The 25,070-nt window shown below is 46.3% G+C and overlaps 1 protein-coding gene across 4 annotated transcripts in view; it reads right to left on the bottom strand.

The window, feature by feature from the left end:
- The window catches only part of DCLK1 (doublecortin like kinase 1), a 385,516-nt gene that overhangs the window by 217,766 nt on the left and 142,680 nt on the right, over window positions 1-25,070 (bottom strand). The window lies entirely within an intron of this gene.

Here is a 25,070-nt window from a genome sequence, read left to right as displayed (position 1 = left end):
GAGGCCTCTCTCACCATCGAAACATCCCTTCCTCCTTTCCTTCGGGGAAAGAGACCCTCACACTTTTATTCACTTTTTTTTTTTTTTGACAGGCAGAGTGGACAGTGAGAGAGAGAGAGAGAGACAGAGAGAAAGGTCTTCCTTTGCCGTTGGTTCGCCCCGCAAATGGCCGCTACGGCTGGCGTGCTGCGCTGATCTGAAGCCAGGAGCCAGGTGCTTCCTCCTGGTCTCCCATGGGGTGCAGGGCCCAAGCACTTGGGCCATCCTCCACTGCACTCCCTGGCCACCGCAGAGAGCTGGCCTGAAAGAGGGGCAACCGGGACAGAATCCGGCGCCCCGACCGGGACTAGAACCTGGTGTGCCGGCGCTGCAAGGCGGAGGATTAGCTTAGTGAGCGGCAGCGCCGGCCTTTTATTCACTTTTTAAAGCTGCCTACCTTCCCTGGGCTCTGTTCAATCTTCCTGCAAACTGCAAACGTTTTTCCACTCATGGTTCAGCCAGAAATCAATTGTGGAAAGCAACAACAGACTCAGATGACCCACTTTGCCACATCTGACAGTTTCCTTTGCTTTAATGTTTCAGTGTGTGCATATCTGTTTATAGAAAGGTAGGATTTTCCCACCCAATCTTCTACTATTTTGCAAAAAAAAAAAAAAAAAAAAAAAAAAAAAGGAGTTCAGTTCACAGCTTCACAGCTATTTTGGCTAGAGGCAAATTAGGAGGAGAGGGAGACAGAGAGAGCAAGGCCCTCATTTCAGCGCCCTGAGTGCGAGTCACAAGTATCCAGCAACACACAGGCCAGTGAAGAACAAAATGAGACTGGAAGCTCATGAACCTCTGAGGCCACAGAGCCAGCAGCACAAGAAAAGGGTCCTGGGATGACAGAGACAAGTAACACACGTATTAGGTGACAGCCTTGATAATCAGAGCAGATGTCCCACGAATTCACTCATTTCAGCAGCAGTTCACCACCATGTGATTTGAACAACCAACCAAGGTTATGACTTCCACTGTTCAGTCACAGGTATGCTTCGTCAGGCAGCTGCTCATCAGCCATCTCTTTCTTGAGTATTTTCTGACAACGAGGAAAGCAGAGAATGATGGATCGACTTCAGAGAAGCTACAGCACTGAGAGAAAGAATTAAAAGGGAGCTCCCTGGACTCCACATGGGAGCACTAGCATGTGGAATATCACACTCACACCTGGTCTTATTGTGGGCTGAATGGCTGAAGTCAGGGCTCAGAGCTTGATGAAGCTCTCGGGAGAGATAAAAAGATATGAGAAGGCTCTTGCTGTGATCAAAAACCTTCATAAAGGCACTCCCAGGGGCCCAGTGCTGGGCTCTGAGGCTACCAAGACATCAGTAGGAAATCCCATCCCTGTGCTGGGCCTCCTTTTCATTCAGCACAAGAACAGGGCTCAAGTTACAAATGACTCCTGTCTTCAATCAAGGGTGGCCCTACCTTGGACTTGCTTTCTATGTCTAGACTGAAGCCATCAAATTCTTCCAGTGTGTTCACAGACTGCACTCCCAGGAGCTTCTTCTTTTCCAGCTGTAGACTTAAAATTCTCATCCATAGACTGATGACCTCAGACTTGGTCACAGTTTTGAGCCTCTTCCCATGGCTTAACTACTTCTCCAGCCTGGGTACTCCTTCCTTCCATGTGGTTCAATTGCAGCACACAGCTCAGTTCCCATCCTGTCTATAATCTGGACCACATTACTCTCTCCTTTCTCCCCTTACGTGCTTTCTACTGCTCTCAAACACCTTTCAGCAAATTCTCTCCTGTGGCTTTGCAATCATCCCCATCATTTGAAACATACTCTTGACTACCTACTATATGCTCAGCTCACATGTGTGTACTTGTGTGTGTTTCAAGAGAGACAGAAACACACTCATGATCTCAGAGCCATAAACATAGTATTCAAGAAATAACTGCTAATGGATTTACTAATAACTAGGAGGGGGTCAGGTTACCAGTACTTAAAGCAGTGAGAGGCTGGCGCCACGGCTCACTAGGCTAATCCTCTGCCTGCGGCGCTGGTACTCTGGGTTCTAATCCTGGTTGGGGCACTGGATTCTGTCCCGGTCGCTCCTCTTCCAGTCCAGCTCTCTGCTGTGGCCTGGGAAGGCAGTGGAGGATGACCCAAGTGCTTGGGCCCTGCACCCCATGGGAGACCAGGAGGAAGCACCTGGCTCCTGGCTTTGGATCAGCGCAGCACCGGCCTTAGTGGCCATTTAAGGGGTGAACCAACAGAAGGAAGACCTTTCTCTCTCTCTCTCTCTCTCACTGTCTAACTCTGACTGTCAAAAAAAAAAAAAAAAAAGAAGAAGAAGCAGTGAGGGCATTCTTCTTTGTTATGGCGTGGACTGTGGAGTCACTGTAGGTTGCCAGACATACAGAAGTGACAAGAAGCAGGTGGCTTTTCAGTAAGGTGGGCCTTGGGGTCTGAGAGACATCACTAAAACAGTGTGGAGGTAATAAGCACTTGCTTCAGAGGACGGCTGCAGTGTAAGAACAAGGGGAATCTGTGACTGATTCGGCATGAGGGATGAGGGAAAGGCAGGCTGATCTCAGAAACCATCACGGCTCAAGCACTTCCTGTATCCTGATGCCCTCCCCCCCAACCAGGATCCAGCTGTGGTCTTGACATATCTCTTCTTTCCTGTCTAAGGACATCACAAGTCATGCCACTAACCGTCCCCCGTCTGGACAAATGCATTATCATTCCTGCCTCCCAACACGTGCTCCGTCTCCTGCCTTTGCATGAAGTCGCTATTAACACACTTGACTGCGTCAGTTTCCAGAATGTTCTGGGGCTGGCACCAGAGGAGCTTCCACAAAGACAGAAGAAGGAAAACGGGAAAGGGATGCAGAAAAGCAGGTGGCAGGGGAACCAGGGGAGAAAAATGGTCAATTAGGTGAAGAATGCAATGAGTTCTCTAGGTTATGGAGTTGGAGGTGCAGTGGAACCACCATGAAATCCTTTCAAAGGTGTGGCACACACAGAGGCAGTGAGGTAAGGAGCAAACAGGAGGAAAGCGTGCACCACCCACTGGGAGGAGCCCGGGCTCACTGGCTTACAGGCTTCTGTCTCTTGCTGGGAAGAGTTCCCCACAGGCACAAGTCCCTTGGAATCCCCCAGGGCTCAGCTCTGGGGCCGCTTCTGGGCGGTGGTTGCTGCCTGATCAGGCTGGATGTGCTCAAGCCCTCCTGTGGGGCTCTCTGGGCTTTTCCCTCCAGGGCACAGCTCTCATTCCACGTCAGTGATCTGCCTTCTTCCCTGATCCTGGAGCTGTGAGTAGCCATCTTTGTAGCCCAACACCCGGGCCAATGCCTGGAAAGAGAACGTGCTTGTCTTCACAGGATGGACACAGACTCTTCTGTGAAAAGCTGGGGTGAGAAAAGGAAGAGACAGCGCAGCAGACAGAGGACCAGGGAGTTTGTGGAGGGAACAGCTGGAGACTGCGGAAAGGCTGGCGATTAAGAGAAGACACCAGCCGGCGCCACGGCTCATTAGGCTAATCCTCTGCCTTGCGGTGCCGGCACACTGGGTTCTAGTCCCGGTCGGGGCGCCGGATTCTGTCCCAGTTGCCCCTCTTCCAGGCCAGCTCTCTGCTGTGACCAGAGAGTGCAGTGGAGGATGGCCCAAGTACTTGGGCCCTGCACCCCATGGGAGACCAGGAGAAGCACCTGGCTCCTGCCATCGGATCAGCGCGGTGCGCCGGCCGTGGCGGCCATTGGAGGGCGAACCAACAGCAAAAGGAAGACCTTTCTCTCTGTCTCTGTCTCTCACTGTCCACTCTGCCTGCCAAAAAAATTAAAAAAAAAAAAAAAAAAAAAAAAAGAGAGAGAGAGAGAGAAGACACCAAGAGACTGAAGACCCAAGGCAGGGGGAGGAAATGACTGGCTCGGGATCTTGGAAAAGTAGGGACACGGAGGAGCACAAATGAGCCTGGCATAGGGAAAAAGCCTGAGGCTGGAGGGATGGGGTGAAGGAGGCCAAGCTGGAGGAAGGGAGAGTGGGGACGATGCTGGCACGTCACTTCTCTGAGGATAACAGGAGAGGTCACATAGTGAGGGCCAACAAGAAAATAAGAGGCCAAAAATAGAAAAGGGGACAAAAGTTTAAAACGAATGCCCCAGAGAACGTAACTAGCATTGAGCAGTTTCATATGCCAGGTGTTCTGGGCTGAACTGTGTCTGTCCCCGCTTCCCAAAAGTCCTCTGCTGAAGCCCTCACCCTCAGTGCTTGAGAACCAAATTGTATCTGGAGACAGGGCTTTGTTGAGGTAGCTAAGCTAAGCCGAGATCAACAGGATGGGCTTTACTCCAACCTTGCTGGTGTTCTTGTAAGAGCAGGAGATTAGGGCCCATACACGTACAGCAGGAAGAGCCAGGGAGAAGACAAGCACCTGCCAGCCAAGAGAGAGGCCTTTCAGTCAACTTGGACATTAATGATCATTGGCCTAGGGTCCTAAAAAGATTAACAAAGCCTTAGAAGGCACCTAGTTTGAGTCTTAGAATTGAGATTTCTGTGAAACATGTACCCTCTCCAGACGTTAAGACATGACTAAAACAAGGCTGCATTTCAGGTATATCACATAAATCCAAATGTTACCCGCTGTTCCAAACACCTAAGTCCCTTCATGCATACAGAAACTGAATGCAGAATGATGGCCAGATGATTCTTGAGTGATCTGCAGTCCTCCTAGCTGTCCTCCCTCACTAGGACTGGCAGGAGGTGGGGTGTGACCAGCACTCAAGAGTGAACCCCAATAAGTTACCTGGGAGCAGGCAAAGGACTCCTGACACTAAATATTCCTTTCTGATGGTCACATTTTGCTGAGTGATAATTGCAAAGCACTTCTGACTTCAGCACTGTGTTTTCAACTGCCCTAGTTTCAGGTATTTGCTGACTGAAGTACAGAAAGGCAGGGCCAGAGGTGTGGCTCAGTAGGCTAAGCCTCCGCCTGCAGCGCCAGCATCCCATATGTGCACCAGTTCGTGTTCTGGCTGCTCATCTTCTGATCCAGCTCTCTGCTCTGATCTGGGAAAGCAGTGGAAGATGGCCCAAGTGCTGGGGCCCCTGTACTTGGTGGGAGATCTGGAAGAAGCTCCTGGCTCCTACTTCAGATGAGCCCAGTTCCAGCCATTGCAGCCATTGGGGGAGTGAACCAGCAGATGGAAGATGGCCCCCCACCCCAGAACTCTACCTTTCAGATAAATAATTAAGATCTTAAATAAAAGTATGGAAAGGCACACATTCAGTACTCATCACCATGTGTGTTCTGATGGGCTGTGTCCCTTTTATTCCCCAGAATAATGTAAGTGATAAGAGCAAGGGAAGATTGTTGGGATCAGACCATGGCCAGAGATGGGTGGTGGCAGTGACTTGGAGAAGGAGGCTGGGGAGAACCAATGATAGATTTAGAAAATCCCAGGTGACCAATACTGTGTGCTCTTCAAATTGTTGATTTCTTTCCCCATGAAGAAAGCCAACATGGGAAGAAAGAGTTCAGAAACAGGCCTGGATAACAGGACCAACCTACTCTACCTGGCCAGCACTATCATACTCTCAGTAACAGGTCTAGGAGCATTCCAGGGCCAGACTCACTGACAGACTGGGGTAGATAACACAAAGGTACTCCAAAAAGCTGAAGAAAAAATAGGATTAAAGTAAGTTTATTATTATCCTTTTGAAATCCATGCATAGTTTTTCATAATACGCATTTTCACATTTTCCATAAACGTTTTGAAGACTCTGTGTATGTTGCCAAATGGCACCGTGCCTGATTGAAATCTCAACTGCTTATTACTAATGATTCATTACAAATTCAATTTCAAAGGTATCACTGTATTGGTCTGATAGTAGTAATACATAAACAGAACCCTTGCCTATTTCAGAACTGATTTCTGCTTTGTGCAATTCAGTATTCACTTTTGTCATTCAATAAATCTATAAGCACTACTTTCATAATTTGCTTTACATTATTTAACTTTACTTTTAAAAAAAGATTTATTGATTGATTTAAAGTCAGAGTTACAGAGAGATGTGGAGAGAGAGAGAGATCTTCCATCCTCTAGTTCACTCCCCAGATGACCACAATGGCCAGCACTGGGCCAGGCTGAAGCCAGGAGCCAGGAGCTTCTTCTGGGTCTCCCACATGTGTGGCAGGGTTCCAGGCACTTGGGCCATCTTCTTCTGCTTTTCTCAGGCAATTAGTGTGGAGCTGGATCAGAAGTGGAGCAGCCAGGACATGAACAGGCACCTATATGGAATGCTGGCATCGCAGGTGGCAACTTTACCTGCTACACCACAACGAAAAATCTTAACCTTAACCTTACTGCTTAAAACAAGATTATACTGGAATGGTTCTTGGCCTAGCACTTAAGACTCCGGTTCAGATGCCCGTGTACCCCACATACCTGTCTCTGACTCCTGACTCCAGCTTCCTGCTAATGCAGACCTTGTGCGACAGAAAGTTACAGCTTAAAGCAATTGAGTCCTTGCCACCTGCGGGGGACACCTGGACTGCATTCTCATCTCCTGGCTTTGGCCTCGGCCTAGCCCTCGTCATTGAGGGTACTAGGCAGTGAACCATTAGATGGGAGATCTATCAGTTTCTGTGTCTCTAAAACAAATAAATAAAAAGTCAAAAAATAAATAAAAATTGCAAGAAGATTTTTAAAGAAGATTTATCTGTGTTTATTTGAAAGGCAGAGTTACACAAAGAGAAAGATATCTTTCATCTGCTGGTTCACTGGCCAAATGGCAGCTGGACCAGGCTGATGCAGGAGCCAGGAGCTTCATCCAGGTATCCCATGTAGTGGCAGGGGCCCAAGCACTTGGGCCATTTTCCACTGTCCTCCCAGGCCTTTAACAGGGAGTTGGATCAAAAAACTGGTTCCCACATGGGATAACAGTTTCACAGGCAGTAGCTTTACCTGATGTGCCACAGCACCAGCCCGCAAAACAAGATTATAGTTAAGGGAGACAAACTCAGAAATAGCTCACTGTAGAATAATTTTCCATTTTAATAATGAAATTAAATTTTAAGTCTCCAACAGCCAACATGTAATATTACATCTCTCCACAAGGTGTCACTAGAAGTCCAGGAAAGTCAAGCTCAGCCTGAAGAGATTATGTTCCATGTGCATACATTTTTTTCCTGTTAAATGCTCCATTGCCTGCAAAAATATTACAAAATGACAATGACATGAGCTAGAAGAATGAAGGAACTATATTCTAAGAGGGTTGTGAACTCGGGATAACTCCCAAATACCACACAACTATGACTTATGATACTAATTAAGAGAAGAAACCTCCACTTACTGAGGTCCAGGCAGCCACAATGCTAAACGTTGGATGTCATACGTAGTTCTCCGAATGCTAACCTCCTTGAAAGATAGTTGCATATACTTGTTTTTAAAATGAGGAATCTGAGCCCTTCAGAGTTTAGTAATTGCCAAGGAGACCGCAGTACCAGATCTCACGTAAGTTTTCTGCTAAGCCTGGGACCACACCAATGGAAGTCAAGTCTCTGGTCTCTGGGAGACCAACTTGACCCCTGGAAAGACAGAAGTCCAGGGATGGAGACCAAGTGCCAGGCGGCTGTCCAGTAACTATACAAGATCAGATAAAGCAAGCACACTTCAAAAAGGTCACGGGCAAGTGGAATTAAAAGCTTATTTTTTTGGTGCTAAAAATTTTGAGATCCATCATTGCTTTTCCATAAACACGTTTGCCATGAGCTTTTTGAAGACCCCCTGTCTGCAGGGAATTCAAAATATCTTGCGCTAAAATAAGCTTATCTTTTAATTCCCTCTGTCCATGAACTCTGTGAGGCATCCTTGTACACTACTGGGTCCGGGAGGCTGCGGAAGGGTGCCTCAGCACCGAGGGACATCAGCTGATGCCCGCAGCAGGTCAGCACTCAGACAACCGGAGAGAAAACCTGGGGAGGTAATGAGGACTGGAAAGCCTCAGACCCACCTCTGGCCCTGCTCAGGGTTCCCTGAGTGCTATTGTTCCAGAAATTTCCCATCCTGCTGGGTCCCCAAAGGCCCACCCACTTCTCCCTGCTTTCCACTCCCAGGGCCAAATTACTGACTCACAGCATTTTTTTTTTTTTTTTTTTTGCCAAAAGGGAATGAATTGGATGGTTTTTTCTTTTAAGAAGATGCTGAGTTGGCTCCTCGGTCAAGTGGTGATGATTCACAGGGAACAAATCCTGTTGGCGGCCGGCCAATCACGGTCATTGGCCTCATTCAAGTCTTAGCAGCTGGAGAGCAGCGAGCCTGCAGTAAGGGCTGAAAATGACCTTTGTCTCCGCAGAGGCAGCCACATGCAGGCGGCCTGGTCCCTCTCCTATGGACATGAAGGATTCCCTGAGCAATTCTGGCATCAAGTCAGTGGCGTCCCAGCACACTGTTCTTTTGTTCATCCTGAGTAAGCCATTTCCCAACCTAAAGTTTGCTCTTGGAAGTTTAGTGCATCTCATACACCTGGGACCAGCAGGAGGCTCGCCCTTGTTTACTTTACATTGTAGTCAATACACACAAAATTTACCATTTTAAGCATTTTAAGTGTACAGATGAGAAGTGCTATGTACACTCACATTGTTATGTGGGCATGGCCACCATCCAGCCCCAAAACCTGCAACTCTAACTCCCTATTCCCCCTTCTACAGCCCCTGTTAACCAAAAACCTGTGTGTGGACAGAATCACATGGGGCCAGGTAGACTTTTCAGTGTCTTGCTTTGTGGATTAAGCTACATTCACTTGAATGTAGAGGATTCCCTTGTCTTTATGTCTCAGTGATTTTGAATCTCCTAGGTACTTTGTGCCAGTGGAATCCAAAGTATTTGTCTTTGTGTGTGTGTGTGTGTGTGTGTGGCTTATTTCACTTGGAATAACACCCTCAAGGTTTATCCATGTTGCAGCATATGTCAGAGTTCCTTCTTTTTTTTTTAAAAAAAAATAGATTTTATTTTTGCGGTTGACAGCAAAATTTAAAAGGTAATTTCAGGGATTTCCCCTATGCCCCCTGCTGCCACACTTGCACAGCCTCTGTGATTATGAAGAACCCTCACCCGAGTGGTACATTAGTTATAATTCAAGAACCTACAATGACTCATCACTGTCACTCAGGGTTCACTCCTGGGGTCACCCCAGGTTGTGGGCAAATTCATAGGATATATCTATTATTATAGTATCATACACAATTGTTTCACTGTCCTAAGCATTGTCTGTGTTCCTCTCTTTCTAAACTTGAAAAACATTCCATTGTGTGTATCTAGCACATCTTGTTTATCCACTCTCTTGTCCAGGGACACTTGGGGTGCTTCTGCCTTTTTACTACTGTAAATAATGCTGCTGTGATTGCAGACGTACAAACGCCTCTGTGAGACCCTGCTTTCAACACCCAGAGGTGGAATGGCTGGTCTATGATAATGCTACTTTTATTTTTTTGAGACATTGTCATACTTTTTTCCATAGTGGCTGCATTTCACATTCCCACCAACAGTGCACAAGGGGTCCATTTTCTCCATATCCTTGCAAACCCTTGTTATTTTCTGATTTATGTCATAGTGATCCTAATGAGTGTGAGGTGGACCCCTTCATTCATATAACTTTAAAATCCTTTCCAAGGTGGAAAGTCCAAGAGCCTCTAAAAGCTCTAATTTAAAATACTGCAGCAGCGTCTAAAGGTTACAGAAATGCATTATTCGCTTAAGGCTCCACAGCACCACTAGGAGGGTGGCTGGGCCAGAATGGGGGAGAGTTAGGTTGGAGTCTTAGCGCCCTTGTGGTCAGCACTTTTCACAAGGGAAAGAAAGAATCATCCATCTAACCACCTAACAAAGGGCAACCAATTGAAGTGAATTCCAACTTACTGAAGCCAGACTTCATTAAGTTCCACTAATTTCTTTTTTAAAGGTTTATTTATTTATTTGAAAAAGTACAGAGAGGGAGGGAGAGAGGGAGGAAGGGAAAGGGAGAGAAAGAGGGGGGGAGGGAGGGAGGGAGGGAGAGAGAGAGAGAGAGAGCTCTTCCATCTACTGGTTTAGACCCCAAAAGGCCACAATGACAAGTGCTGGGCCAGGCCCAAACCAGGAGCCTCATCTGGGTCTCCCATGTGGGCAGCAGGGGCCCAAGCACTTTGTCTTCCACTGCTCTTCACAGGCCATTAGCAGGGAGCAGCTGGGACTTGAACCGGTGCCCACATGGGGTGCCAGCAGCATCACAGGCAGTGGCATTACCCGCTATCCCACAATGCTGGCCCCAAGTTCCACTAATTTCTAAAGCCAGAATGGGCCCACCCTGAGAGCACAATGTGAAGGTTAACAAAACAAAATAAAAATTTCTATAAACAACCCAGCACAAGCAAATGCTTTCCTCCCAGTCTTCAGATTGGAGATACTAGTTTCCAAAATTCTAACACTTATTTACCAAGTCACATCCTTTGGGGGAGAGACAGATGATTCAGCAGCATTCAAAGTCCATTCATTAGAATAAGCTGATTTTTTTCATCTGCTTTATCTACTGAATTTCCTATAGGAAATCTTTATAAAGTCAACGGATGTGAGGCTGGCACTGAGGTGTAGCAGGTTAAGTTGAGCCTGTAGTGCAGGCATCCCATATGGGTGCCGATTCGAATCCTGGCTGCTCTGTTACTGATTCAGCTCCCTGCTAATGTACCTAGAAAAGCAGCAGAAGATAGCTCAAATGCTTGTGCCCTGCCACCCATGTGAGAGGCTCGGGTGGAGTTCCAGGTTCCTGGCTTCAGCCTGGCTCAGTCTGGTTGTTGTGGCTATCTGGGGAGTGAACCAGTGGATAGAAGATATCATTGTTTCTCTCTCGCTTCTACCCCACCCCCACCCCACTCTGTCTTTCCCTCTCTAACTCTTCCTTTCAAATAAATAAATAAATCTTTTTTTAAATTTAATTTTTATTTATTTAGTTAGTTTTTTATTTGACAGAGTTAGTGAGAGATAGAGACAGAGAGAAAGGTTTTTCTTCATTGATTCACTCCCCAAATGGCCGCTACGGTTGGTGCTGCGCCGATCCAAAGCCAGGAGCCAGGTGCTTCCTTTTGGTCTCCCATGTGGGTGCAGGGGCCCAAGCACTTGGGCCATCCTCCATTGCCCTCCGGGTCCACAGCAGAGAGCTGGACTGGAAGAGGAGCAACCAGGACTAGAACCTGGCGCCCATATGGGATGCCGGCACTGCAGGCAGAGGATTAGCCAAGTGAGCCACGGCACCGGCCCCAATAAATAAATCTTAAGAAAAATATAAGTTAAGGGATGCACAGGAAGATGCCTCTCCAAGAGCTTTCTTTTCTAACCATGGTTGACAGTTAATCTCTGGAAGAATAACTTCTGCCAAGGAGCCAAACATGGTCAAATTCATGCTAGGACTGCTCATCACCTCTTAGTCCTCCTATTACCAAGAGCATGAGGGGAGTCAAGTTCAGTGGAGACTAGCACAAATCCTCCCTTCAGGAAGACAAGGATTCGCATTAACAAGAGACTAATGAGTTACAGGAGACAGCAGTGAATGGTGATCTGGAAACCTGGGTTTGACTCCACCTGCTCCACCATGAGCAAAGTGCTCTTGGAGCCTTCAAGTCTGTCAAATGGGCCAATACCACCTGTCACTAGCAGTGCACACATAACACACATGAACACTCAGGGTCTGGGGAGGTTGCAAAGAAGGGCTCAACCTGGAACCAGAGAATCACTGATTGGTGCAAACAGAGCAAAATAATCAAAAAATGTTCCTTTTTGGTTGCTGATCCTCCCCCCCACCCCCAACATTCCTTTTTGGTGGGTCTCTGCCTGGTAGCTGAGGCTGTGATTTCAGTCAGTGCCCACAAAGTAATATAATGGAATTTTTTATCATCCTTTCAAGGGAAAGATAGTTGTACTTAGCAAAGCCATCACTTGCCTCACATCACTCATTCAGAGCAGGTGACCTGGTGGAGAGTCAAGTCTGGGTGTTCACCTTGGTAACAAGGTCTGGCCAGAACGGGAGCACAGCAACTGCTCCACCTTGTGGTGGGGAGGGAGCAGTTCACCTCCTCGCTGGGTGGGGCTCTGGGGCTGGAGGCAGCAACACACCAGAGCTAGTTTCAGGACAACGGACCCCCCAGGGGGCCCAAACAGCCTTTCTCTGCTGCTAACTCTCATTTCTCCACTTGCAGTGTCTACGTGAGATCATTCTGCCACCGGAAGCCGTTCAAAGAAAGGGAGGGATAAAAACACTGCATCGAGGAGAAATCCTCCATGTTTGCACTGTTCCTTTTTCCATCCATGTTCCCTTTCTTCTTCGATTGTCTAGAATTCTCCTGCCCTAGGGATCACCTCTCGCCGCACTCCCCCAGGTTTCTCTCTCATTTCCCCATTCCCTTCCAGAGCCACATGCATGCGCTCGCACACACATACACTTGAGAGGGCTCTCGGTGTGGCAGTGCCCCGGTCCCAGAAGCACCATAATCATGTCTCTGCAGTGCCTCTCATCACCATGGAAACGAGCGTTCGCAGGCACCACAGACAGGCATTACTGTGGCTGGTGCCTCTTCCTCCCCACATGTGAGTGTGTGTGTGCTTAAAATAGAAGTTCCAGGAATAAAAACAGCAATGAGGAAAACCTGGCAACCTTTGTGAGTGTGGATGCACGCAGTCCCACTGCAGGCTGACTTCCTTTTCACACCATCCTACACCACTGTTCGTCCTGAGGGTGTGGACAGCCAGTGCACCCACCCACTCATTCTCCCTGGAAACAATGCCTCCTGAGGCAGGAATCAGCTGTGCCCAGGGACTGACAGGTTAGGAGAATCAACAATAGCAGGTGTGGCGCCACCAGACCCTTTAGAAAACCTGACACTTACACCTGATCTTTGTGTCAAGAACAAACAAGGAAACAACAAAACTCCCAAAACAGATAACTTAAAATAGAAAAGGAGAGAAGAGTGAATATTTAGGAAAAATAAATGAAGTACAATTCCCCAGAAGCTAAGACATTACAGAGAGGAGCCAGCGACAGACCAGACAGCAACCTGCCGTCTGTTTACCCTGCAATGATCAAAAGGTCACTGCCACCCCTCCAGGCAGCAGTGAGTCTTAGCCCGATGTCAGCTCCCATCTGGTGCTACTGCAGGCGAGGTCCTTGACAGCCCTGGCCTTGGGGCTGAGGGATTTGGTGGCATGTGGGGGCCACCCCAACCATGCTGCTTCTTTCAACTGTCTCTTCTTCCTTTCCAGAATCTTCCTGCCTCTCATCGAGTGGTAAACCCAGGCAGCGGCACGCTAGTCATTCATTCTACAATTCACATTTGCCTCCCCACCCCCATAAACATGTGTTCCAGTGGAAGAGAGAGAAACCTCCTCAGGAGGAAAGCCATCACAGCACAGCAGTCCTACTATGCTACCACGTCCACTGGGACTGTGGTCAGTAGAGGACCAGCCTCCTCTTGCTTCAGGGCAAGCTTCCCTGGGCTGCCTCACACTAACAGCCCCTGGCAGTCATGCCTTAGCCTATTGTGTATAGCTTGCTAAGCCATGATGGTCGTCTTTGCTAAGAATCTGCTGAGCTGTCTTGTTAGGCTCTCTGAGAAAACTGGACAGAACCAAGCTGCAGCTGCAGTTGTGACTGGAGTCTGTTGGGAGCATGCCAGATGATCTGGGCGTTACCCTGCGGGTCACTGTAATGGCAAGGGACCAGCCTCCATGACACCTCCTCAGTCTTCTTTGAACAGGTGAGGCCTGAAACCCTTGACTGCCAACGCTCATGCTCAGAGGACTGTGCACCCCCCTCTCTTCTGCATCTGTCATGTTCCGTCAGTTCCACCCCAGCTTCCCTAATTCCATAAACTCCCCAACCCCTTCTCAACAGCGATTTTTGGGGGGGTTTGAGGTTATTGTTGTTCTCACCCCTTTTCTTGCAAGCTTGCGATAGAACTTCTCTTTCTTAGAAAATCTGCTGTTTCTCTAAGGGTAGCTCTGGGGAACGGCCGACACCAGCAGGTCCCTCTTGGTCTTCAAGATCCACGTTCTTCCTTCATTACAGGCTGCGCCGGTGGACAGAGCCGCACCTGGGGCCCCCATCTGTTGAACTTGCTGCTAACAACGTGTGTGGTGCCTGCCCAGCACAGCACCCTGGTCACGCAGGGCAGAGCAGACCCAGCAGAGTAGGGGGCAAGTTCAGCCGCCTCAAGGAAGCCTGGACAACAGTCAAAGGCATTTCTGTCTGCACTGAGGTTTCGTGTTCTTGGAAAAACTCCTTTTTCCTAATAATATTTTCTGTATAAAACAGTCCTAAAATGACTTTCCCTTTCCTGTGTTCTCATTAACTAACCAGAAATAGGGCTGGAGAGCGTGCGGCTAAACAGAGCTGGTATTGATGGTGGCTTCTCCACACAGGCGGTTGACACACATGCACATGACCAACTGGCCACCTGTAGCAACCACAGGAGACACAAATCTCCCGGTGTCTGCACCCCCAGGCAGCTGGGGCAAGACCCCGAGACGACCAGGAGGGGCGCCAAGAGATGAGAACCAGCCCAGCTGCACAGTTGGCCAAAGCACAGGGACTGATCCGCCCTATGCATGCGGATTTCCTATGACAGGTTTGGTCCAGGGGCTGCCAGCCATAAACGGAAGTTTTATTCCCTGTCTCCTTTGGAGCAGGTGGGGAGATCCACACAGGCAGTCTTAGCAACGTGGAACAATTTCTCTCTCACTCTGAGTGGTGACATGCTAGTCAGTGGGCTTCCTCTTCCCACACGTATTAGCTCAGGATTGCGATCACCATGTGTGGTCTTTCCCAGGCCAAATGCAATGAGGCTGAGAGAAGATCCTTTGGCTCCCCTGAGTAATGGGGCCCTACATGGGGAAGTCAAGGCGGAGTCTGCCTCGGGATTTGTTTTCTACAGCTGCAACAGAATACCCCAAACTCGGGAGTTAATAAACAACAGATGTTGACTTGTCTCGTGGTTCTGGAAGCTGGGAAGTCCAGGAGAATCCTCTCTCGTGTCACCCATTGGCTGAAGGCAGGAGGGCGGAAGAGCAGGTGTGAGAGGTGCAGAGGGCAAGAGGGGGCTGCTTTTAAACAAGCCCACTCTGAAGACAATGACTCCAACCCATTCAAGAAGGGAGAACCTGAACGGATCTGACCTCCTTGGAAAACACTTGGGTCGTCCTTCTTCAAGGAAACACCCAGTACATCACAGTGGCAATTCACTGTCAACATGAGCTATGGAGGAGAACCTCACCCACAGCGCAGTCTGGGTCTACAAAACTTGCTGTTTTTCTTACTGATTTTGGGGAACTTGGTCCTGTACGCTTCACTGGGGTCCAGGAGTGCTCCACCCTTGGGTGTCCCATCCTGTGCTGGTGACAGCAGCCAGGACCACTGATTATTCTTACTTCTGGCTCAACTTCTGGGTACTCCCTGCCCCTTGTTATGAGCTCTCTTTCCTCTGGAACGCCCCAGTTCACTTGGCAGGGCTACGACAGCCAGCCCCTGTGTTTCCTGTGATTTTGGAGCTGCTCCCGCCCCAGGCGCTGGTGTGAGAGCAGCATGCAGACATCGGGCCACAGCAGGGACCACACGCCCAGCTGCTGGCCCGGCAGTGGCACTGCTGCCTCTGTGAGGCTGGGGAGCCCGTTTTGTAGCAGTGCTGTGCAGCCAGCTGCTCTCAGCTCTCCCACTGCATCCCGGGAGAGCCACCTGGAAAATATCTCAGCTAAGTCACCACATGGCCCACCTAGTTGTAGTTAGTTTTGGGGGGATTATTGACTCAATTTTGATTCAAATTTTACAACTTAACATTTATTATGCCTTTTATGATTTATGTTTTTAACACCCAAAGAATGGCCTCACTGCACTCCCCCGCTGCCTGCAGATGGCTTTCTCTGTACTCATTCTGTCTCAATCTGTGCTCCTTAAATCTATTTTTCAACAGCTGACCTGAAGTTACAGAAACTGGCTCCTCCTCGCTGTCTTCTGAAATACTAGTGTGTCTTGATAAATAGCGGTTTCCATGGAGATGACAAGAGAACATTACCCATGTTGCGATGAGCTCTGATTTTATCTTGAACCATTAGCTTTCACCCACAGCTCATTCATTATTCATTTGCAGTACGGAAGTGGCTGTGGCCCAGAGCATTTCAGGGGACCTGAACTGTTGGCTCTGCCCAGAGCGAGGTGCAGGGCAACACTGCACAGGCCTGGAGGAAGGCAAACGCCAGGATTTAAACAGCCACCAGGAATGACAGGCTAGTGTCCTCCCTGCAGGTACATCTGCTGCAATGCAAATACAAATTTCCAGCAAAGCATAAATTAGGGACTTTACAAATTCTCCTAGGACTCAGAGGATAATGGGGCACAGTGCCCACAATATATGTCCTCTCTCTGATGCATACTGCTTGCTGGTCTTTCCTGAGCTGACCTCCTCCTGTCCCCACACATGTCCCCTGCAGTCTGTGAACTTAATTTTTGCAAAAGATACGTATTTTGAAATTTTAAACATGAGCTTCATAGAGCCTTTTATGACTTTTTTTTTTACCTTGGAAGAAAGTAATCTTTAATCTTAAAAAAATACTGATTTGTGATAAACTAACAGTTGACAAGCACCAGATATTCATATACCTTTTTTTAAAAAGAAAGCATAGGGGCCAGTGCTGTGGCGCAGTGGGTTAAAGCCTTGGCCTGAAGCGCCAGCATCCCATACAGGCACCGGTTTGAGACCCAGCTACTCCACTTCTGATCCAGCTCTCTGTTGTGGCCTGGGAAAGCAGCAGAGGATGGCCCAAGTCCTTAGGCCCCTGCACCTGTGTGGGGGACCCGGAGGAAACTCCTGGCTCCTGGCTTTGGATCGGTGCAGCTCCGGCTGTTGCAGCCAATTGGGGAGTGAACCATCAGATGGAAGACCTCTCTCTCTCTCTGCCTCTCGTCTCTCTGTGTAACTCTGACTTTCAAATAAATAAATAAACATTTTTTAAAAAAAAAGAAAGTATAACTACAGAGGTAGCCAATGTTATGTACATTCTTATCCATGTCTTCTAAAAATACAAAAATTACATCTGAGGCCAGCATACTTATGAAAAGACTTACAAGCACAGAGAATATATGGATGCTTTTGAAAAATCTGTGCTTATGGAGTTAAAGATATTTATTTTGTGCAAAAAATTGAAATCTATGCAAATTTTTTATAATAGGCATTTTCCACAAACTTTTTGAAGTCCTGAAGTCACCTGCCCCCTACATCTCCCCACTCCAGTATATTCATGGTCCTAAGTCCTAGTTCCCAACAAGATTTCCCTTTCTAAACAATGTGTTAATGTCCCTAAGGCTATAAAAAAGTCAGTTGCATATCAAAGTGCAATCTGATACCAAAGTACACATTAAAAATTACTAGTGTCTGTGTGTATGTTGATACACTACTGAAGGCATCTATTCATAACCTATATTTGGAAACACTGGAAACCCACTGCCATCACTATTTTCACTTTGAAACAATCCTCTCCACATCCTGCCCTGGAGAACACTAAAGGCTGCCTGACTTTTAAAGGCAGCATAGGATTTTCCAGAGCTCAGCAGCTTTGTCAATAAATCAAGGCCAAGGCCCATTGCTGCGTAGTAAAGGAGTTTAAACCTCAGCAACCCCTTTGTAAAGTACAGTTGTCCCTCAGTTTCCTAGGAGCATCAGTCTCCAAAACCCATGAATGCTCAAGTCTCTTGCGTAGAGTGGCACAGTTCAGGCACATAACCTACACCCACCTTCACGTATGCTTTACATCATTTCTAGGTTATATATAATAGCTAACACAATGTAAGGAGTTGTTATACTACACTGCTTAGGGAACAATGGCAAGGAAAACAAGTTTGGACATGTTCAGTACAGACAATTCTTCTATCTGCGGTTGGCTGACTCCAAGGATGCAGAACCCACAGACATGCAGAGTTGACTGTAATGAAACACAACAGAATGAGGGAATGGGCTGCTTTCTTATTGAGAGAAAAGGCACCTGCAAAAAGCCCTCAAATTTCCCATGACTTTGGAGCACATCCAAAAGTGTGCATCCTATTTCGTTCCTTGGCACCTCTTGAGGTTCCATCTTCTGTCTCCTCCAACCCAATCAGTTCCTGGCCTATCCCAATCACATGGTCACCCTTTTCTGAAACTAACTTGTACCTGGAGGCAGTGGCTCTTAGTGTAATGAACACCTGTTCTCCACTTGGTTCAAAGGTACAGAGTGTATTACCTTAATCCAGGCTTGGAAATCTCCAAATTCCTCACAGCACCCATGGAGATCTGTTTACCTATACTCAGTGGACATTCTTGATTAAGTCAGGGCATATGGTACCTAAACTCATTGTGAAGTCCAAGTAAGACTTCACATGTTATTATTTTGTGTTTTTTATTAAATATTTATTTGTTTATTTAAAAGGCAGAGTTACAGAGAGAGAGCAAGACAAAGAGATTTTCCATCCATTGGTTCACTCCACAAATGGCTGCAACAGCCCTGGCTGGGCCAGACTGAAGCCAGGAGCCAGGAGCTTCACCCAGGTCACTCACGTGGGTGCAGGGGCCCAAGCACTTGGACCAACTTCCACTGCTTTCCTAGATGCATTATCAGGGAGGTGGCTCAGAAGTGGAGCAGCTGGGACTGCACTGGTGCCCCTATGCAATGCTATGCCAAAACTTGCTAGGCCACAACACTGGCCCCTTTTGTATTGGTTTTTAAACAGATATCTAATGCTGGGAATTTGGGGAGGGGGGGGCTATTTCTGAATATTTCAGAATATTTTGATGGGTGGAGAAAAAATAGATAGCTTGATACTAGAAAATCCAGGTCTGGTTCAAAATAATTTTTTGAGCATAAAACTGCCATCCTGTGGGGCCGGTGCTATGGCGCAGTAGGTTAATCCTCCACCTGCGGAGCCGGCATCCCATATGGGCGCCGGGTTCTAGTCCCAGTTGGGGCGCCGGGTTCTAGTCCTGGTTGCTCCTCTTCCAGTCCAGCTCTCTGCTGTGGCCTGGGAGGGCAGTGGAGGATGGCCCAAGTGCTTGGGCCCCTGCACCCGTGTGGGAGACCAGGAAGGAGCACCTGGCTGCTGGCTTCAGATCGGCGTAGCTCCGGCTATAGTGGCCATTTGGGGGGTGAACCAACGGAAGGAAGACCTTTCTCTTTATCTCTCTCTCTCACTGTTTAATTCTTTCAAACAAACAAACAAACAAACAAAAGCAAGCCTGCCACTCTGTTCCAACCGCATGTAACAAGTGACAGAGTCTCTAAGAGGATACTCTAAAAATGCTCATGGAAAATGAAATGAGAAGAAAATTAGATGAAAGCTTTTTTGGTGCAGTTAACTTGAAATCTGTGCATATAAAGGGTCTTTAAGACATTCATGGGAAATGTATAGTTTTGAAAAAATTATAAATGGGGTTTAAAAATTTTTTTGCACAAAACAAACATCTTTTAATTCCATTTTCTACTAAGTTTTGGAAATATTCTTTCATATTTGGAAAGAATCCTATGAAGGTCTTAAATGTGAGTTTGACAAAGCTTTTTCTAATGCTTGGAAACTGCTACATAAATCACCTAAAATATCAAAAACAAATGCAAATCATATTTTTAATGATGAAATTATGTATTATGATTACAATGTTCTGAGTGTATTTTGGCTTAATTGCCTCTCTAAGAAATCCCAAGGCAACCAATAACAAATGGCAAAATCCATTCTGATCTACCACTAAATCGTAGATAACAGCTTGGTTCCCACACTTAAACCTTTCTAGTTCACATCTGCTCCTGCAAGCCTTAGCTGTTAACAGGTTGACAGCCAATATTCAATGTTGCTGCCTTCAAACTCGAGGCAGTCTGAATCCACTTAGGAGATAAATAATCTCCTTTGATGTAAGAAGGTGTACAAGGCCTTGCTTTTGCAAGCAAACTCTGACAAAGATAATAAGTGCCTGACAGTGCATCCAGGTTCAAGTTTCTAAAATAAAGGATTGTAATGCAACAAGCTAGCAGTAGTAGAAAGCAATGCTATTTCTCACTTTGCTTGCTTTCTTGAACAGAAAGCGCTCTTTGAAGTTTGGAGATTAAAATAGTAGTGAAAAGTGAAAGCACAGGGATGCACACTCAGTCTCTGTGCACGTCTACCTTTCCACTGAAAATCTATGTCTGACCTCCCATAGCTATCACAAAGCTTAGAATCCAAGATTGTTGGCTTTTCCACAGAGCAAACTTCTTTCACGGTGTTTCTTCTTATCAATGACACCACAGCTGGCTGAGTCTTTCTGTGTCTTTCTTGACCAGTGTCACATGTCCGGTTTGCCTGGGGTTGCCCTGCTTATGTTTGTTTTCCCACTATCCTGACCAATTTAGCCTTTGTCCTGGAAAATGTCCTTGGTTAGACAATAAATCATGACACTCAATTTTCTCTTTCCCCTCAAAATCCTGTTGATTTTTCCTTTGTGTTATCTGGTCATTCATTTCTTTATTTAAATTCTCCCATCTTTATGAACTGCACTGTCTGTGATTACTGATCTTGAGTCAATAATACAAATGAAGCTATTGCTCTGAAGTCCTCAGTATCTTCATGCTATTTAATTGATAAAGTCCAAATTCAGGCATTCAAGGCCTCTCACATCCAGGCCCTTAGGCTGTTTTTCTAGTCTTATTTCCATTTGCTCCCTTATATAACACCAGCAAAGATGCATACTCAGCTTCCTATGCTCTATCTATGCATCCACTTCTGGGATGCAATTGCTCAAGATGCTCTGAGTTCTCTAATCTAAGATCTGTTTTCCTTTTAAGACACCAGTCTCACTTCTTCCTTTCTGACCCTGCATTTGATCACCTCTACAAAATAGCATTCCTGCAGCAAGTGCCCTCAGAGCCACAGTTAGCACTTGGCATGCCCCACTTTGCACTCTTGTCTCTTTCATATCTCTGCTCTTCTGCAGAACAGACCATAAGATCAACAAGAGTAGGCTCTGCACCCACAGATTCAACCAACTGTGGATAGAAAAATATGGAGAAAAATGTGTCTGTGTTGGACATGTACAGACATTTTTTCCCTGTCATCATTTCTTAAAAAAACACTATGACAATTCACATAGATTTTACAATATTAGGTATTAAAAGTGATCCAAAGATTGTTCAAAAGATAATGAAAATTTGTGCAGATTCTTTGAAAATACTACATCATTTTATAAAAAGAATTTCTGCATCCATAGATTTTTGTGTCCACACAGGTTCCTGGAACCAATCTGTATAGATACCCAGGACAACTATAATTCTCTCTTCTATCAACCACCAAAATCTGCTCATAGTAGGCAAGGGCAACATGAAGTACAGAAAAGAACAGAATTCCCATCCCCAGTTTCTATAGCTACACAATGGGGGATGATGATGATGATGATGATGATAACCATTTCACCTTCATCACCAGGTGGTTATGAGGATCAGGTAAAGTGAGTCTGTTATTACAAATTACAGAATCCTAGCTCCACGGGGCAACTGGTCAGCATTTTCTGATGAGAGTAATAAGAGACTATCTAGTCACAACCTAATCAGAACTGTCCATCACACCGTGCTCCAGAGACATCCTGGGACCTGAGCTGACTGCATCCTGGGCAGGTATCACAGGACTGGAATTCAGTTGCTCAATAGCACTTGAATGAAAAAGGGAGTTAGGAAATGCATCAGCCTGGAAGCTACCATATTTCATTTCCCCTTTCCAAAGCCAAAATCTTTTAAGAGCTGACTATGGAATACAAAAGATGGAAAGAATGAGGGAACCAGTTAAAGCCTTTAGTCCATCCAGCATTTCAGACCCCTTTCAAGTCCTTTTCTCTCGGCTGCAAGTCCTTTGGAGATGTTGGAACCAGTACTATGAGCCCTTTGAAAAGAAGAAAGGGGGAAAAGCAGCATGTAGCCTCCAAAAAGATAGCTAAGCCCTTTTGTGGGGGGGAGTCAAGGGCATGTGATTTTGGAATCAGACCCACTTTACAATTTCAGTTCTATGTTTGATTGAGGCGCTCCAGCCTAGCCTAGCAGCTCTTCTGAAATTTTCCACATCGCAGCAATCTGTGTATTGATGGATGCTGGTGGCAGGAGTCAAGTGAATCAGAGAAAATGCAAGCGTGAAAGCAGGGAAGTGGTTCTTCTGCAGCTCCTTTTCTTGCTGTAAGCTTTCCACCCCACATTAGAGTCAATCACATTAGAGCCCACAAGAAAAATCTCGAAGCATCAAGCCCAACCGACCTCAGACCACACATTCTTAACTAATAAAACTCCCTCGTGCCAGCTAGTGAGGATACAGATGCCAAGCTAATATAGGGTAACAATTTTGCAAGACAGTTTTCCCCAATAATTACACTAAAAATAAAGAAGGCAGCCAACTGGTGAAGCTGTCTGTTCCTCTTGAAAAGATATTTCATGTTCCTTCAAGCTTCATTATCAATGATTGGTTCAGACGAATGAGAGGCTTCCAGCAGCTTTTACCCAAGACCAGGCTTGACAAATGTGGCATGATTTTGGCACAGCTCAGGCACTGATTCAGTCTTCAAATGTCTGGCACAGTCCCTGAACTTCTGAACCTGACCTGAAGCTATTAGGAGCTTTACATTTGCAAGCGACTGCATCATTAAACAACCAGCAGGCAATGGTATTACTATCTTATCCTTTGCCCGAATACCACAATGCATTTAAAGGCAATTGACATAAATCAGCTAGGGAAGGCACAGGCGACGGCAGCAAGAAATAGTCCATCATAAAGATTCGTTCCAAAGCATGCAGGTTGAAACTGTAGCCCATTCAACTGGAAACACAGATATGTCACAAATTCAGAAAGCTTTGAGAGCAATTTGTGATTTTTCACCAAAAACATACACTGTACATAATTTTTGTTCAGGTGTTTTCAAAGGGAGTTTTGAAGTGGTAGGATTTTTTCTTGTCCTTTCTTAAACCTCTATTCCAAGAAAATAGACGAAGTGTCCACATTCCATTCTAACTGTAAAGTTTTCTGATTTTTTGCATTAAATTACCAATATTCCCTCATTTTTCCCAGTTCATATTATAAAGATACAAACTAAATGCAAAATGATATTTAAGCAAACTAAAAATGCATAACTTTTGCTATATCTAATGCTATACACTTCGAATGTCCCTGTTAATATGGGGCAAAATTTTCCATGCTTTACCCTAAGATATAATAAAAAGAATGAAAATAATTTCAAGTTGGCAGCTTTACTAGCAAAACCAGCAGAATAATATAAATTTTATATAAATGTCCTTTTATGCTCCCTTTATTTACTGAGGCCAATTCAAATGTTAAGGAATGATCTGGAAGGCTCTTCAATTTCATCAACAATTAACCAAAAAATTATCATTCTGCATGAAAGTGTCCTCTCTTCCTAAATCATTAGACAGAGACACTGGCTTTGCTAAGCCACAAGAGGGTGAATAACAGAACATGACTTATTTTTCCTGGCATGCTGTGACGGCCGTGTGAAAGAATACAAATTAGCTCAGGTCCATGAGATCACACATTTGTACCATAAATTTTTGTTTCTTTATTGTTATTTTAACTGCAAACTCAGCAGAAATGTTTCAAACATAAGCAATGTGATTAAAACAATTTGCCTCAAATATCCCCTATGTTAAACTTAGGCCAACAATATTTTTACTCCATTATAATTTTAAATAAAATCACCAATGCTTTTAAGTAAGAGAGATAGAAAGGGTCTCTTCCTGGTAACTCACTCAGTCATGCTGTATTGCAAACAGGATCACCTACAACGCTGCCCATTTCCACTCATGACAGTTAAACTCATGTGTCAATTTGGTTGGGCTACAGACCTCACATAAATGGTCAAACATTGTTCTGGAAATTTCTGTGAGGATGTTTTTAGATGATATTAATTTACATTGATGGGGCCAGCGCTGTGGCGCAGCGGGTTAAAGCACCAGTCTGCAGTGCCAGGATCCCATGTGGGTGCTGGTTCGAGTCTTGGCTGCTCCACTTCCGATCCAGCTCTCAGCTATGGCCTGGGAAAGCAGTACAAGATGGCCCAAGCCCTTGGGCCCCTGCACTTGTGTGGGAGACCTGGAGGAAGCTCCTAGCTCCTGGCTTCAGATCAGCACAGCTCCGGCCATTGTGGCCGTCTGGGGAGTGAACCAGCAGACAGAAGACCTTTTTCTCTCTTTGTGGGGAGCAACTGAGACTAGACTAAGTTACTGGAATTAAGACTTATTCTATGCATCTGCTCTCCCACAATATGGCGCTGAAAGGGAGCAAACAACCTCTACGCAGCTGCCTCTCGCCAATTTGACTGATAAGCTACAGGAGCTAATCCTGCTCCTGATTGGAGGAGAGCAGCGTGCTCGGCGTGTGGGCAGCAGAGTTGGGATTGGTGGAAGAGGACTATAAAGGAGGAGAGAGACAACATGCACCAGGAACATCTGAGGGAACACCAGAGGAACATCTGAGCAGCCCCCAAGAGAGCCGGCTGGCGGTGTGCTGCTCCTCCGCGGAAGCGGGGAAAGCGGCAGGGGGTGCTGCCCCTCCACAGAGGTGGAGGGGCCAGCAGCTAGCCCGGGACAGCGTCGTTCCTCCATGAGTGAGGGACTGGCAGCTAACCCGGGAAGAGCCGGGCAGAAAGAACAGCGCAGGGTCCGGTGTCATTCCTCCGCGAATGGGGGAGCGACATCTCTTTCTGCCTCTGCCTCTCTATAACTCTGCCTTTCAAATAAATAAATAAATCTTTAAAAAATTTTAAATTGGTAGCTTTGAGTAAACTGGAACGTGCTCCATAATGCAGGTAAGCCTCATCTGATCAGTTAAAAACCTGAACAGAAAAAAAGATCTCCCTGAACAAAAGAGAATTCCGTCGCAGATGGCACTTGGATTTGACCTGCAACCCTACCTCTCTCCAGGGGTCTCCACCCTCCTAGCCCACCCTGACTATTTTTAACTCACCTGTCTCTGTAACATTGTGAGCCAATTCCCTGGAATAAATCTCATTCTACAAATACATAT

Source organism: Oryctolagus cuniculus, chromosome 9 (assembly GCF_964237555.1).
Source record: "Oryctolagus cuniculus chromosome 9, mOryCun1.1, whole genome shotgun sequence".
Taxonomy (NCBI): Eukaryota; Metazoa; Chordata; class Mammalia; order Lagomorpha; family Leporidae; genus Oryctolagus; species Oryctolagus cuniculus.
The sequence above is the reverse complement of the archived record's forward strand: the minus strand, read 5'-3'. Positions and strand labels throughout refer to the sequence as shown.